Source organism: Dasypus novemcinctus, chromosome 29, assembly GCF_030445035.2.
Source record: "Dasypus novemcinctus isolate mDasNov1 chromosome 29, mDasNov1.1.hap2, whole genome shotgun sequence".
NCBI classification, from domain to species: Eukaryota; Metazoa; Chordata; class Mammalia; order Cingulata; family Dasypodidae; genus Dasypus; species Dasypus novemcinctus.
Window position 1 is genome coordinate 10,500,750 of NC_080701.1, and position 16,288 is coordinate 10,517,037.

At 45.4% G+C, this 16,288-nt stretch overlaps 1 long non-coding RNA gene across 2 annotated transcripts; it reads left to right on the forward strand.

The window, feature by feature from the left end:
- Window positions 1–3,755, forward strand: LOC131276578 (uncharacterized). 2 transcript variants are annotated; one of them, XR_011647728.1, is made up of 3 exons: window positions 1–597; window positions 795–1,179; window positions 3,402–3,755. It is a non-coding gene; the product is annotated as an uncharacterized lncRNA (long non-coding RNA). The 2 variants fall into 2 exon arrangements; XR_009184037.2 differs by lacking the exon at window positions 3,402–3,755 and adding an exon at window positions 1,737–2,943.
- The last annotated feature ends 12,533 nt before the right edge of the window (window positions 3,756–16,288 follow it).

Below are 16,288 nucleotides of genomic sequence, written 5' to 3' on the forward strand. Positions count from 1 at the left end.
TGCTGGCCCTTTCCAGGAGTAAAATCCCATTTTAATCCAATGCTAGTTACTCTGGAAAAATCTTCTCTTATGGGACATCACCCAGTGAAACAAACAAACAAAAAAACCACTTCAACCTGCGTTCTTCTCTCAGGTTTCTGAGAGCACGTACCCAGTAATGAGGCAGACCTTGCCTGATTTCTGCGTGGGGTGGGCTAAGATGGAGAGCAAATAACCCCCCTCAGCAAGGACCTGCTGGCTATGCAGGCTGCTGGCCTTCCTTCCATCTCAGGGCCAGAATAAGTAATTGGCATCGATTATCTATAACCCAGCTATGCCAGCTGCAGAGGCTCCTGCAAACACACGACGCCTGTTTGTCGGTTACTTCTCTGCACTCGGTACTGCCATAGAAGTAGCGTGCTCATTTTGTGTCTCTGTAAAGCTAGGTGGGGAGGGCTTGCCAACTGGCTCATAATCAGGCATAGAAGATTGGAGAAAAGGGACTTGTCTTCCTGATCCCCCGTTGAAGCCTTCAGAAACCATCATCGCCCTTCAGCCAGTGGATGACCTGCTCGGGGACTGACATTCCTCACCAGTTGTGATGAGGAAGACGGGCAGGTAGCGGTGGCTGAGTGAGGCCTCTGCAGGGACCTTGGCGGACTGTCCAGTGGCCGATGAATGGCGGCTGGGGGTGGCGGGGGGTGGAGAGGGGAAAGCAGAAGCTTGAACTGATTTATTGAAAGCCTTGGGCCTTGGAAAGGAGTCTTTGGAAGAATAGCTCTTTTGAGTGGCGGTTCATTTTTTTTCTCTTTCAGAAGTGCTGGTGGTGCCTGGACGGGAAAGACGTGTGGCAGCCGAGGAAGGGGGTCAATTGCCACGTGACGGGGCCGATTAACAAGTCGGCTTTGTGCGTCCGGCCGGGGACACCTGCAGCTCTTCCAGGCAGGCTCGCCCAGTAGGGGCGTTTGAATGGGAAAACAGCTTCCAAAAGATGGAGCAGAAGAGCATAAAAGAAAAAAACGTGCATTTGCGAGATGAGGGAAACGTGGGGTTTTATCTCTGATTCTTCTTGAAGTCAGTCTTTTATTGCCTAATATTCTCACCTGCAGGTCAGTGCTCAGCAGATGAATGAGAGAAGACTCATTGCCAGGGTTGGAGCTGGGGTACTGATCCAAAAGGACTTTGCTTTCCAGCAGACAGGTATTCGCTAATCTCTTTAAACAAAACACACACGCAATCTTTTCCAACTCAGCTGGCTAAGATGGAGGGGGGATGACAGCAGCATTCATTGGCACAATCCCATGAAGCTAGGGTCCAGAAGGAGAATAATTGTGACTTCTCACATCGGGACGCAGTGCTACTTTAGTTTGCAATTCAATTTCAAAGCACACATTACAATGCCCTTGCATTACAGCAAATCATAAAGAGATCCATATCCTCTGGGCTCTAAGGCAGCCAAACCTGAGCTTGGCAAATTGGCATCTGAAGAGAGGCCAAAAGGGCACGCTTCTTGGTTTCCAAGGAGCTATGCTTAGAGGAGAAAGCAAAGCAAAAAAAATCCCCATGCTTTCCACCGTCAACCTGTTTAGCCCAGATCTACTCCAGGTAGTTATGTCTCATTTTTATTATCTGCATTAATAAAGCCTTGGTAAATATCAATTTATATATATTGTATCCCTGCTGAGACTGCTAAAATGTCAGATAAAGCCAATGCCCTGGTTTGTCTTTTGTGGACCCCAGAAAATTCTGTTCTTAAGGTAACCCATTGAGGTCCGCGGTTCAAGCCCCGGGCCTCCTTGACCCATGTGGAGCTGGCCCATGTGCAGCGCTGATGCACGCAAGGAGTGCCGTGCCACACAGGGGTGTCCCCCGCGTAGGGGAGCCCCACGCGCAAGGAGTGCACCCATAAGGAGAGCCGCCCAGTGCGAAGGAGGGAGCAGCCTGCTGAGGAATGGCGCCGCCCACACTTGCCGTGCCGCTGACGACAACAGAAGCGGACAAAGAAACAAGACGCAGCAAAAAGACACAGAAAACAGACAACCAGGGGAGGGGAGGGGAATTAAATAAAAAAAAAAAAAAAAGGTAACCCATTTCGGTGCCTATAAATAGAGCTTTTGATTCGATTCGGGTAAGGGGCCTTGAATTCGATCACTTTTGCTTAGATGGCTTTGGGGCCTTCGGTTAGACTAAGTCAATGAGATATGACCCAGGTCAGGTTGCCATCCTCTTGCTGGAGTCTAAACTGAGAACTAGAAGCAGAAGCACATGGAGAAGGCCAGCCGTCATTCTGAGCCTGCTACAGGGGAGAGAGGATTGCCAGCAGTTGCAGAAAGACACAGAAGCCCCGAGAGGCTGAGAGAGGTCCTGGGAGCCAGAGGTGGTGTGTGTGCTAAATCAGCAGCACCCAGAGGCTAGGCCTGCAGAGCAGCTCAGCGCCGAGGAGAGGAGCCATGCCCTGTGCTTGATCACCCACAGCCGAGCTTGAGGAGAAGACCTCTGGAGGGGAAGATGGAGAGCCGCCATTTTGCCTCGCCACATGGCGGGACTCGAGGATCTGCCAGCCACCGTTCCTTGGTGAGACAGCCTTTCTGATGATGCCTTGATTTGGACCTTTTCACAGCCTCAGAACTGTACGTTTTTACCCTAATAAATCCCTATTATAAAAGCCAGCCCACTTCTGGTAACTTTGCGTTAGCAGCCTTAGCAGACTCAGTCAACTACTTACATTTGGATTCAGCAGCACTTGGAAGGAGTTTAATGCGTGTCATCATTGCCACCTTCTTTGGGATGCCTTCCCTGACTCTGTGAGTGAGGAAAGCGGAATTCTTTTCCTGTCTACTATCTCCATTTTACATATGGAGAAACGAGTTCAAAAAGATTAAGTGGGCGGCAGACTTGGCCCACTGGTTAGGGCATCCGTCTACCACATGGGAGGTCTGCGGTTCAAACCCCGGGCCTCCTTGACCTGTGTGGAGCTGGCCCATGCGCAGTGCTGATGCGTGCAAGGAGTGCCCTGCCATGCAGGGGTGTCCCCCGCATAGGGGAGCCCCACCAAGGAGTGCGCCCTGTAAGGAGAGCCGCCCAGCACGAAAGAAAGTGCAGCCTGCCCAGGAATGGTGCCGCACACATGGAGAGCTGACACAACAAGATGATGCAACAAAAAAAAAGAAACACAGATTCCCATGCCACTGACAACAATAGAAGCGGACAAAGAAGACGCAGCAAATAGACACAGATAACAGACAACTGCAGTGTAGGGAGGGAGAAGGGGAGAGAAATAAATAAATAAATAAAGCTAAAAAAATAAAAAATAAAAAAGAGTCAAGACATTATTATTAAAAAAAAAAGATTAAATGTATTTATCCAGGGTATTCCTGATAGGTGGTTGAACATAGACTAACATCCAGGTGTTTTCTTTCCAGGTCTCTTGACATCACATGGCTAGTCTGTAAAATAATTGCTGAGGACCCTGTTGGGCCTAAAGTTCCATATCATGAAAGATCCCTGTGGTGCTTCCTCAACGTGAAAGAAAGAAAAGGGAAAGGGGAGGAAAGGAGGACAGGGAAGGAGGGAAGGACGGGGGGAAGGGAAGGGAAGAAGGGGAGAGAAAAAAAGATGAAAGAAAAAAAGGATGAAAAGAAAAACGTCTTCAGTACTATCGATAACTTTTCAACTTTGGAGCACGTCCAATTTAATCACGTAAAGAGCATTAAAATCCACATCAGAGCCATCACCAGGTGAGTGTTCTGCTTGCATCCCACCATAAGGGCCAGTGCCGGGAGAAACGCGGGGCTTCCCCCCTACATTATCATAATGGTTATTTCAGCCCTTGCTTGATTATCAGGGCCAAATGCAGGGTGAGTCCTGGTGGCCGGGACCCCCAGGGCGTTCGAAGCCATTCTGAGTCATTAGCTCCAAAAGCAGCCACGTTGAGTGTTTCCACTGAGCGCCGACCCCTTAGCCACTTCCATGTTACTGTTTTGACCCTATACGTAGCTGCAGATAACACACAGCAAATAAACAATTTATTTTGTGCCAAAGGACAGACCAATTGAAATGAAGATCTCAAGTCCTGGCAACGCCTTTCCCTTTGTTACTTGCGCCAAGCCTCCTTTTGGATGCTCCAAGTATAGGACAAATACCCCTTTACTGAAGGCCTTTCTGGCAAATTCCTATTTCCCTAAGCCACAGTGCCCAAAGACCCTGTTTTTAATGCCAACTCTGCTTCACTGCCCTCCCCACCTCACACACACAAACACACTTCTGTTTATACCTTCATAAAAAATTGAAGTATATTTCAAGGTAAGCATAATATCAAGGGTTTTTTTCCTGCCTCTCTACAAGAAGAAAAGAATTATAACAAAAATTGTGGACGGTAGTTCAAATGGAATTTAAAAAAATTTTTTAGTAAAATATCTATGAGACCCGAGTATTATAAAGCAAACGTTTAAAATGTCTTTTCTATGGAGTAGACTCAGGAGTGACACTGAAACTTGTTATTAGTAATCCATAGCAACAGCTCCTGGATGTATAAAAGGGAGTGCTAGTAACTAAAATTGAGATTCTCTGACATGATACTATGTACAAAAATAAATCAACTCTAAAAACAGCATATTATTAATGAGGTTATTTTTAGCCAAAGCTATAGGAAAAGAGAAGGATCTCTTCAATACATATTCCAAATTCCATTAAGGCTTTTGCAGTATCAGGGGAATACCCTGGATTTACAAGATAATTAAGAGAGAGAATAAAGTCAATTCTTATTAGCATACAAACTCCTTCAAAGAAATATGGACACTTTGGAAAGGAACAAGTGACCCTTCTTAAGGTACCAGGCATTAGCAACCCTTCCTGTCAGTAAGGTAATCTGTGTTCCTTGGAATCCCCTGTCCAAGACTCAACTGGAGAATGTGCTGTGTCTTGTCATTGGACAGTAAACTCAAGGGATAATTTAGGAAAAGATTATTGCCTTTGTGATGTTCACACCAGTTCAGGGTACAGACATGTCCTTAGTTTCTCTTAAAAACCATCCAGGATGTATAAACTATGACTTTATAGTCACACATTTGGAAATCTGTTTTTAGCCTGCTCCTTTTTAGAGTTAACATGCTTTATAACGCTTCCAGCTAGTACATTGTTTTACTTTTCTCCCTTCAAAGAGTAATCCTACTTCTCCTTTGGGCTTTTTTTTTGACAAATGGTGACGTTTATATATATTTCACCCTTGAAAACCCAGAACATAACAAATTTCACTTTATGAAAAGTCATCTTATTAGCACTTCATACAAGTAAGTTCTCTGTCAGTTCTCTCAAATGAAGGTTTTGTCAAATTTCGTCCCCCCAACCTCTACGAAGATGATCTCAACGTCAAGGAGTTTTGACGTAACTTTTTCCAGAAATTACAGTGAAGAAGCTGACCTTAACGTTTGAGTCCTCCTGAGCCACAGCACGCCAGCACAAATCGTTCTACCACGGGCCCGGGGTTTGCTGGTGCCTGGGCATGTGCGGACTCCTGCAGGTTTCCCTCAATCCTCTCCTGCTCTTCCCTGAAGGTCAGTGGACAAGTTCACCCCAGACCACACCTTAAATTTGTCGTCATTGACCAAATGCATTTGTCCTCCCAATCAGCTTTCCCTTGTATATCTTCCGTTTCAGTCAGTTCTGTCTGCAAAGCTGCCCAGCCTGCCTCTAAATTCTATGCATCCTTCAAAGTTCATCTCAGCTCGTTTCCCCCCAGCCCACCGCATGTCCTTTCCCTCTTGGTCCAACCCGCTATGAACTCCCACATCGTTTATTGTCTATCTTGATCATGTTCTACGATTACTTCCATGCCTCCTTTCTTGGCTGTTAACCAATTTACAAGTTTCTCTCTTGCTCCTTACCTCGACTGTGAGAGCCCAAATGTCAGAAAACTCTCCCTTATGCTTCTTTTTAAAATAAATTTTTTAAATTAATAGAACACAAGGAATGTTACATTAAAAAACATAAAAAACAAAAAAACATAAGAGGTTCCCATATAACCCACTCCCCACCACATCATTTTTGTAAATTGTGTTTTTTTGAAGATAGATACATCACAAAAAAACTGTTACACTAAAAAATATAAGAGGTTCCTGTATACCCCCCACCCCACTCCTCCCACACCAACAACCTCCCTCATCATTGTGGCACACTCATCACACTCGGTGAACACATTTTGGGGCACAGCTGCACTACACAGATAATAGTTTACCCTGTAGTTCACACTCTCCCCCAGTACATTCAGTGGGTTATGGCAGGATATATAACGTCCAGCATCTGACCCTGCAATATCATTAAGGACAACGCAAAATCCCCAAAATGCCCCCACATCACATCTCTTCTCTCTCCCTGCCCTCAGTAACTACTGTGGCCACTTTCTCCACCTTGATGCTAAAATTTCTTCTGTTGTTCATCACAATTTTATAGTAGAATATCAGTAAGTCCACTCTAGTCCATATTTTATTCCACCATTCTGTGGACCCTGGGATGGAGATGTCCCCTCCACCTCCCGATCAAGAGGGGGCTTAGATTCCACATGGATGATGGGTGCAAATTCCTCTGCTTGCAGTTGTAGGCACTCTTGATTCCCTGGCATGGTGGTTGACCATCTTCACCTCCCTGTTAACTGACCTGGGTAAGACCAACGAACCAGAGAGTAGGAGTCGCCACTCTGCTGAGGCTCAGGGCCCAGCTGGCACATGGGCAGTCCAGAGATTCAAGTCTCCTGAGAATGGACCATCCCTAGCGCCAACCACAGGTTCAGTAAAAGTGACAGAGGAGGCATGTGTAGAAAAGTCACATCTGAGTCCAGCTCCATCACACTCAGGAGTACAAATTCCAAAGTAGGGCCCTCTGACATGGCACAGAACTCCAAATCCATCTGCCATGACCATATACCCTGTGGATCTCCATTGCCTTCAGGAGAACCAGTACCTAGAGTTTTATCTATTTTGGCTTTTTCTGGGGTCCTGCTGAGGTGTGTGTGTGACCCCTCTGATGACCTCATGACTCTTTTTGGAAGACTCTTAGCCATATTAACTCATTTGTCTTTGCCATTTCCCCCTTTCATTCAAGGTCAAAGAGCAGTTTTTAACATTTGATCCAACATGTAGGCTGAGATAGTCTGCTGGTCTGAGTTGACCCTTTTATTCGAGGTCTTTTTCTAGTTGCTTCTCTAGTTAGTGATTGGTAGTAATCCCTCGGCGCTAGGGAGGCTCATCCCCAGGAGTCAAGTCCCACATTGCGGGGAAGGTAATACATTTACATACTGAGTTTAGCTTAGAGAGTGGCCACATTTGAGCAACATGGAGGCTCTCAGGAGGTAACTCTTAGGCACCCTACAGCTCTAGACCTAGTTCATTTTTCAGGCACACAGGCTCCTAAGCATAGTCATCAGTATCAAGGGCTCATTATTGGACCATCCTTCCTTGTTGATCTTTGCCGTTGCACTTGTATCCTTTATGCTTCTTTTGTGACCCTCTTAACCTCTAGGGCTGAGTGTCACATACAAGAGGAACCAGATGTTGTGTTTTAGAACCTTTGACAGCTTCCTTGTCGATCTTTGTCAAGAAGTCCTCAGCTGTTCTCGTGTCAGGGTCATTCCTCCCTGTGTCACTTTGGTTGCTGTCTGGCCTCCTGAGACAACCGTGGAGACTGGGATTGCCCCAACACTTATTTCAACCTCAAAAAGCAGGAAGAGGGTTCAGCGGATTGTCACGCTGGTGGATGAAGGTCATGCAGAATTTATAATGTCTGTAGATGTCATGGAGCATTTGTCTAAGGATTTATGGTATCTTTGTGTGGAAAAAGGAGAAATAGCAGTGATGGATCTGAGCCATTGCTGGACCCTGAAGCAGCCATTGCTTTTTGTGAATTAGTCCACCAGCCTTCTGGATTTTCTGTATCAGCCCTGGATGGCGTGATTTACCTTCAGGGTACTGGTGGCACCTAGGTCCTCCATCGCTATTGCACCCACCACATATATCCTTCCCTCATCACCACTTCTCTGAGCCAGTGCCCCATCTTTTCCTTATGCAGTTTCCAGCATCACAAGCTCAGGGTTCAGGCAAAAACAAGATGGTGGACTGCAAAGAAAAGTCAGTGCAACCTCAGCCAGTGGTGATGGTGCAGTGTGGGAGCAGACAGCCTCTCTCAGCCAGGAGTCTGGCAGCTGTCAGTAATGAGAAGTGGAGTAAATGGAAGCTGTGTGACCTGGAAGAGAGCCCTCGGTGCCTAGAGTTTCATCTACACATGTAGGAAGTGGACTTCATTTATGTGAAAGCTAGGATTAATGAGGAGGCGTTCTAGGGAAGCTGAGTAAGCCAAAAATGGAAGGAGCGACATCATACAGTGAACTCCCCACCCTGGTAAGATTTGACTTCAAATCATTAATCAGGACATGAGAAAAGAGATTCCTGCACTGCATGGAACTAAAAACTGGACACTCCCTAGTGAGATATACAAATCAAGCTGATTCCAAGTTTCTTCGAATCTATGATGGTTTCCAATACACTATGTTTTTAGTGAGACATGGCACCTGTAGACAAATAGGATTCCAGTTTCAGATGAACAGATGAACTGAGGTTTTAAAGAAGGGCAGAATGTGGGTATATGTATGGGTGGAGGGAAGGTTTTTCCAATATCAGTCTTTTTTTTTTTTAAGATTTATTTTTATTTATTTCTCTCCCCTTAGCACCCCCTGCCCCCTGCCTCAGTTGTCTGCTCTCTGTGTCCATTTGCTGTGTGTTCTTCTGTGTCTGCTTCTATTCTTGTCAGCAGCACTGGGAATCTGTGTCTTTTTTTTTGTTGCGTCATCTTGCTGTGTCAGTTCTCCGTGTGTGCGGTGTCACTCCTGTGCAGGCTGGACTTTCTTTCATGCTGGGTGACTCTCCTTATGGGGCACACTCCTTGCACGTGGGGCTCCCTTACACGGGGGACACCCCTGCATGGCATGGCACTCCTTGCACGCATCAGCACTGAGCGTGGGCCAGCTCATCACATGGTCTGGAGGCCCTGGGTTTGAACCCTGGACCTCCCATGTGGTAGGCGGATACTCTATCTGTTGAGCCAGGTCTGCTTCTCCAATATCAGCCTTGATGTCTCCATTCTGGGAGGTCTTCCTTGGAAAACGGTGGTCATGCAGAGTGCAGTACTAATTTTATTCCTTCTTTCACATCCAGTATACAACTCAATACATTCACCAGAATTCCAGGCACAACCTTTAAAGGCCTAAAAAACACTGATTGATTGCTTTTAAATGTGTCCAGCTTTCCTTTTATGTCAATTTACAATTGCTAGGAGGAGAAGCAAATAATTAGAAGGTATTTTTCAGGAAAAATACCATTTATTGAGTTTCTTTCACATGTGCCATCACTTTTCATCTCCAAAATGCTTCAATGAAATGAACATCATTGGTCCATTTTTACAGTTGATACAAGCTGGGGAGAGCAAACAGCTTACCCAAGTCCATACAACCTTTAAACCTGGATTTGAATCTAGGCCTACCTGATGCCCCAGCATTTCTCATGGGATCCCATGGCCTCTAATCATATATCCTTCATATTTTGAAAAAAGAGATGCTGTGTTTGGAGATGTCCATTGCATTGGTTTGCTAAAGCTGCTGATCCAAAAATCCAGAAATGGGTTGGCTTTTATAAAGGGAATTTATCTGGGGGTAAAAGCTTGCCATTCCAAGGCTGTGAAATGTCCATATCAGGGCACCACCAGAGATGCCATCTCACCAAAGTCAGCTGCTGGAGGTCCTGGAGTCCTGCCACATGGCAAAGCAAGATGGCGGCCATCTCTGCTGGGGTCCCTGCCTTCCCTTTCCAGCTCACCTTCTCCTGCAGCTCCATTGTGGGTAATCAGATGTATGGCTTGTCTCTTCCTAGGCCTGCCTCTTCAGCTTCTCCGCTGATTCCAGCCTCCAGCCTCTCTCTCAGCCTCCCAGGTTTCTCTCAACCACTCTCTCAGCCATAGCTGATCCTGGAGTCCTCTTTCACATGGCAGGGTCAGAATGGAGGTTGCCTTTCTCTCTGTGCTTTTCCTTCCAGGTTCAGTTTATTTAAGACCCCACCAAGTGAACGAGACCCAACCTGGGACACTCCTCATTGATGTAGTCCAACCACAGGGTCTAAAGCTAATCAAGTGATCTAATCAAAGGTTCCTTTTAACTGAATCTAAGCAAAAGGTCTCACACTCAGCGATGGATGGATTCATTCTAAGAACAGGGTCTTTTCTGGGATTTACAAAGGAACTTCAAACTGTCACACCCATTTTACTGCTGAAAGAAACATCTTGACTTTACAAGGAAGGAGCAGTCTTTGCTTAGTGGGTAAGACCTGGCATTGGTTTGAATATCAGCTCTGCCCTCTAAATAGCCAAGTGTCCTTCAGCAAGTTCATTTACTTCCCTTGGTCTGTGTCCCTTTCTAAAAATTGAGGGGTGATAACAGAACCTTCCTTGTAGGACTGCTTTTCATACCAGATGGAATAAATAATGTGTGGAAAGTACCTGGCAGCATGTGAACATAGAGAGTAAACGTTAGTTGTTATTAAGCATACCTATTCTTTCTTCCCCCACACTCCCTACTCTTGAGGGAGCTGGGCAGAAGCAGGAGGGAGTCAAGAGCCACCCCTGAAGAGTTACAGGGAAGCATTATAAGAAAGGAGAGGCCAGAACAAGCAGATTGTTCCTTGGAGGCCAGACTTGTCGACCACAGATGCACTTGAGATGCATTAACTTGAGTTCTTTATAGAAGACTTGTCTCTCCAGTCAGCTCTGATAATCTCTCCAGTCTGCCCACCGTGCCTTGCCCAGTGCCAAGTGCATGCCGCCTGGTCCATGCAGGTGAGCGCAATGAGCATTCTCAGTGCTGGGAAGAAAACAGCACACAGCCTGGATCAGGCAGGAAACTGCAGCCTAAACAAAATACAACCCTGCGGTGATGAACCGCCTTGGTGGCCACCAGGCCTTGTATTTTTCTGAGGATTTCAAAGCGCCGCACAGAATGCAATCCCAGTGCAGGTCAGCTGTGTGGCAGGACTGCCCAAGTGGCTTGACCACACACACCTCCCTGGGTGGAGAATACAGAGCGTGCGTCCAAGACTCTATTTTGCAGAGAACTCCTCCCCCCCCCCCCAAAAAAAAAAACAGGCTTAAAGCCCGAGCAGACTGGCATAGGAGAGGAGATATTTATTTATTTATTTATTTATTTATTTATTTAATTCCCCCGCCTCCCCTGGTTGTCTGTTCTTGGTGTCTATTTGCTGCGTCTTGTTTCTTTGTCCGCTTCTGTTGTCGTCAGCGGCACGGGAAGTGTGGGCGGCGCCATTCCTGGGCAGGCTGCACTTTCTTTTCACGCTGGGCGGCTCTCCTCACGTGAACTCCTTGCGCGTGGGGCTCCCCTACGCGGGGGACACCCCTGTGTGGCAGGGCACTCCTTGCGCGCATCAGCACTGCGCATGGCCAGCTCCACACGGGTCAAGGAGGCCCGGGGTTTGAACCGCGGACCTCCCATATGGTAGACGGACGCCCTAACCACTGGGCCAAAGTCCGTTTCCCAGGAGAGGAGATATTTCAATTTTGCTCTGAAGATAGCTCAGGCTTTCTAGTCACTCTTGTACACAATTTGAGTGGTTCTCTTCAATCTATAAAGACCTAAATTTCCTTATCTTTCTTTCATCTCCCTCCTCCCACCCCAAAGTAATCCTGTCAAGCCTCCTCTTTAACTGCCCCCACTTCCTGGCAATTAGGATCCAAGCATACCTTGTTTCTGCTAACAGTCCCTGGCTTGGAATCCCAACGTGGCTTCAGTGACGCGTATGCGTCATAACTGGGATGGTTATGCACATTAGAAGAATGACATCATAAGGAGGCCCCGGGGACAGTCCAGGGAGCACGAGATGTGACGGGATCCTGGGGGTGAGGGTGGGGGCAGCTGAGTTCGCCTGGTACGAGGGCCTTTTCCTGGCAGGGGGGCCATCTTGCCTGCATCTTCAAGGATGAGTGATGGTCTTTCCCAAGAAAGTGATGACGAAGAGGAGGAAAGAGGAGGCAGGAGTTTCCGCAGAGGGACAACAAAAGCTCGGGGTTGTGGGCAGGCACTGGGTCCACTGAAGCTCGGCCCTGCTTTGCGTTGACTCGCCAACCGCTGCGATGGCCCCGCTTCTCTCTCGTCCCTTCCTCTGGCAACAGTGCCACCCTGGGGAGAAGACCCATCGTCAGCTTTTCCCTGCGCCAGCCCAGCCCGGGTGCTGCCATCTTGGGCTCGTCCCACAGGGCTTCCTTCATTTGGATCAGCTTAGAGGCACGATCTGCCAGTGGTGCTATTTGATCAGAGAATTGCCTTTGGGACTTTCCTTAGTTAGTGAAACCACTGTTGACACACCAAAGCTGCACACAGCCTCATTCCCACCGTTTATTCATGCCAGGTAATACGCTAAGTGCTAGGGTAAGTCACAGCTTTTCAGAAATTGTTGGCGCTTGCCCAAGGAGAGTTCAGATGTCGGTCTGACAGTTTCATAAACATCTCAGATGAAGAGTCAGTGTTAGAGGAATATAATTTAAACCCAAAAGCACAGGGGTGCACATAATTTACATGTAAGTAATTTTCCTCTCTAATGTTTACAGATTTATGAATATCTCTTCCCTAAATTAAGGAATAAAAATTAAAAACCAAAAATGCTCTTTGGAAAAAAAAAAAAGGCTACTGCTAAGTGTGAAGGGCTGAAGATGGACCTGATGAATAGCTTCCACGCTCACGTGTGTCCTTGTTAATATCAGCTGGGGGTTTTTAGCAACCCCATGCAACGTGGTTTTAATAGTGATGTGTCTACACTGCCCTACACAGTAATTTCACATAAGCCTATGACACTCAGCACATTTCAGAGCAAAATCAAGCCTCTAGGTCCCTTCTGGCAGGCTTCCAGGGTGCTGCTTGCTGCAGCGCAACGAGAGCATTCATTCTCCAACATTGCCACTGAGACAAGAACCATCAGATCATGGCCTGGTACCTATTTATTACTTTGGGTTGATGTGAAAACGCAGGCATTCCTAATCACCTGTGACTCAAAAAGTCCAAAAATATTCTCAGAGAAGAAAGTTTTGAAGAATTATTAAAAATTATTTCATTAGTGTTCTGAATCCCTTTTAAAACTCTGGGCTTTCTACTCATCGACTGGCTAAACCATACAGGAAGCAGTGAAATCTGATCACTTTTTGAAACCCCTTACTTCTGTTTTATGGGTTTAATGGAGGGAGGGCCAGAGAACAGGGAGAATTTCTCTGCCTGTTAAGGATTTATCATAAACACCTTCTTTCGTACTTCCAGGAGGTGTTATAAAGAGAGGCGGGGCATGATAAGAGAAGGTTTTGTGGATTGCAATCCGGCTGATGCATGTGGAAATTGCTTGAAATGCTCAGGTTTTATGACCATCGGGACAGAGGAGGTGATCTTGAGAACGTGCTAGCCCAAGTTGGGTGAGGGGAGGGGCTGTGCAGAGAGGACCCCCCTTCTGCCCTGTGCTCCCACCCTAAGGAGCCTCAAGTAGGTTAATTATCTGCCCATTCATCCGCCTCTCCCAGATTGGGAGCTCCTTGATTACCAACCACATGTTATTTATTTTTCTTTCCCTAAATCTAGCCTGGATAGATGCTCAAAAAGGCATGTTGGGGGAAAAAAAATGTATATATATACATATAAATATGTATATATAAACAAAATAAAAATTTAGAAAATAAAGATAAAACAACTCCAAAAAATAAAAATAAAATAAAGAAAATCAAAAACAAAAAATAAGAAAAACATGTTGGAAGGGAGGGAGGAAATAAGGAAGGGAGAGAAATAGGAAAAGAAAGAAGGAAGGAGAGGGGCAACCTTTTCACTTATAATATCTATAAAGGTACTGGGAAAATAGTACATGTGTCTAGTTGGATGAGATTTCTTTTTTATTAATAACCAACTGATCTCCTTAAGACTAAAATGCAAGTTATAATTTAACAGGCACTGTGGGCCTTATATAATGGAAAAATAAGACATTTTTCAAACTTTCAATATTAAATATAAACGAAACCATCGAGACTTTTCATCCTCAAGAATTACCTCGGATATTAGCTTTGTATAGGGTAGAAAGAGGGGCACTGCCGAAATGGGCTGAGCGAATCATTTGTCTCAGTAGGTGCAGTAACATAAACTTCCACAGGACTTGAAAGGTGAACAAGGAAATATTACTAAGTAAAGGAGCTTGACTTATCATCTTTCTATGTTATGAAAACAAAACATTTTACTGAGCCTTACTGATAAGTGGTTGATTTCAGTCTTTGTGAAGGAAGTTGGTTATATATTTTTAAAACCGGGGATAATGTAAATATGTTGGTTAAACATTTGAGGACTCCCAGTCTTCTTTGTTCCAATCCTTCAGCAACAAAAAAGACTGTAAATCCTTGAGGTTTCCTTGGCGTTATCTTAGGTAAAGTCCAGAGTCTGAGCTTGGGCTCCATAAACTGAGCTTCAAAGCACCCTAATGGGTCAGGCTCCGGCAGCCGCCCTGCTCAGGTGCCTTCAGACCTTTTGGTTAAAGATTCATACAAACTTGGCCTTTTACCCAAAGACCTACATGGATTTAAAAAAAAATAACAATAACGTTTTAACTCTTAGAACAGAGAAATTGTGAAAGGTAATACAGTTCCTATGTATCGCACACCCAGTTTCCCCCAATACACCGCACACTAGTAGGGTCCATTTCTTAGAATTAATGCCCCCACATTGACATACCGGTATGAACTAAAGTCCGTAGTTAATTTCCTGTTCCTCAGTTGTTTTCATCATTGGGGAGCCCACCCAGGACACCACATTATATTCAGTCATCAGGCCTCCCCAGGCTCCTTTTGGCCAGGGCAGTTTCTCAGATTTTCCTTCTCTTTTTATGACCTCAACAGGTTTGAGGGCTGGTGATGAGATCTTTTGCAGAATGCTCCTCAATTGGGATTTGTCCAATGCTTTTCTCATGATCAGACTGGGATTGTGGGTCTTTAGCAAGAAGAAGACCACAGAGATGAAATGCCAAAGTCATCACATCGCCTCAGAGGTCTATGCTATCAACGTGACTCTTCAATGTTGATGTTGACCTTGATCTTCCAGCTTCCCACTGTGAAGTTGCTCTCCTGGCCCCCTTCCCATGCTCTCCTGTCTGGAAGGACATCAGTAGGTGCAGCTCACACCTAACAGTGAGGAGTTAACCCTCAGCCTTCTTGAGGGTACAGTGCATAAATTACTTGAATTCTTCTGCACGGGAGATTTGTCTCTTCTCCACTCTGTATTTGTTCATTCGATCATTTGTTTATCTATACGAGTATTGATCCATGGGTATTTATTTTATACTTTGGGTTATAATCTGATATTACTTTATGTATTTTACTGCTCAGATTTGTTCCAGCTTTGGCCATCGAGAGCTCCTTCTGTTGGTATAACCCCATCATTGTGAGTGCATTTTTTTTAAAGCACTTTCTTACGTTCTCACACTATAAGATATTCCTAGCTCATTTTTCCTCCCCCAGTCCTAGTATTAGCCATTTCTCCAAGTTCCCCTGGTTCCTTTATTGGAGAATGGTACTGAAAAACAAGATCTGGGCGCAAGATCTGGCTGGCCTTGCTTTCTAGGCCCTTTCAGCTGCCAAAGCAAGGCCGTATGTGTGTTCTAACTTCTCTATATCTACATCTGTATATCAACATACAGACATATCTATCATGTTTCTGTATGTAATCCTAGTATATGTAGATATAGTTACTTTCTCTATTCTAAGCCAAACCTGAGTTCATAATGATGTTTCTAATTTGAATCCATTAACACATGATAATTCTAGCCTTCTTCCCATGTTTAGCTGTAAATTCTCATTCCAATGGTGAGAAATCTGACTTCCCCCTGCACTATCCGTTGGCTGAATTTTTCAGCTCCCCTACACGGTATAGCAGGGTCTGAATTGATAGCCCCCAGTTATGGCAAACAACTTTACCAGCTGAAACACAATGTTTAGGTATATTTTCTTCTGCCTTCAGTTTTATAGACTCTGCTCAGTGCCAGTTCCTTAGCTGGGCACCCCTAGTTCCCCTCTCTCTTCAGTGAGGTGGTTCTATTTATGTGCAATACAGTTAGATTGTTTGGCCACACTCTGCCTTCCATCCTTGGCTCCCCTGATCTTCTAAATGATTTCTTAAAATTGGTTTACACTAAGGTTCATTCTTTGTGAAAATTTGTTTTAATATGAAATACTGCCTTAAATTACTTAACAT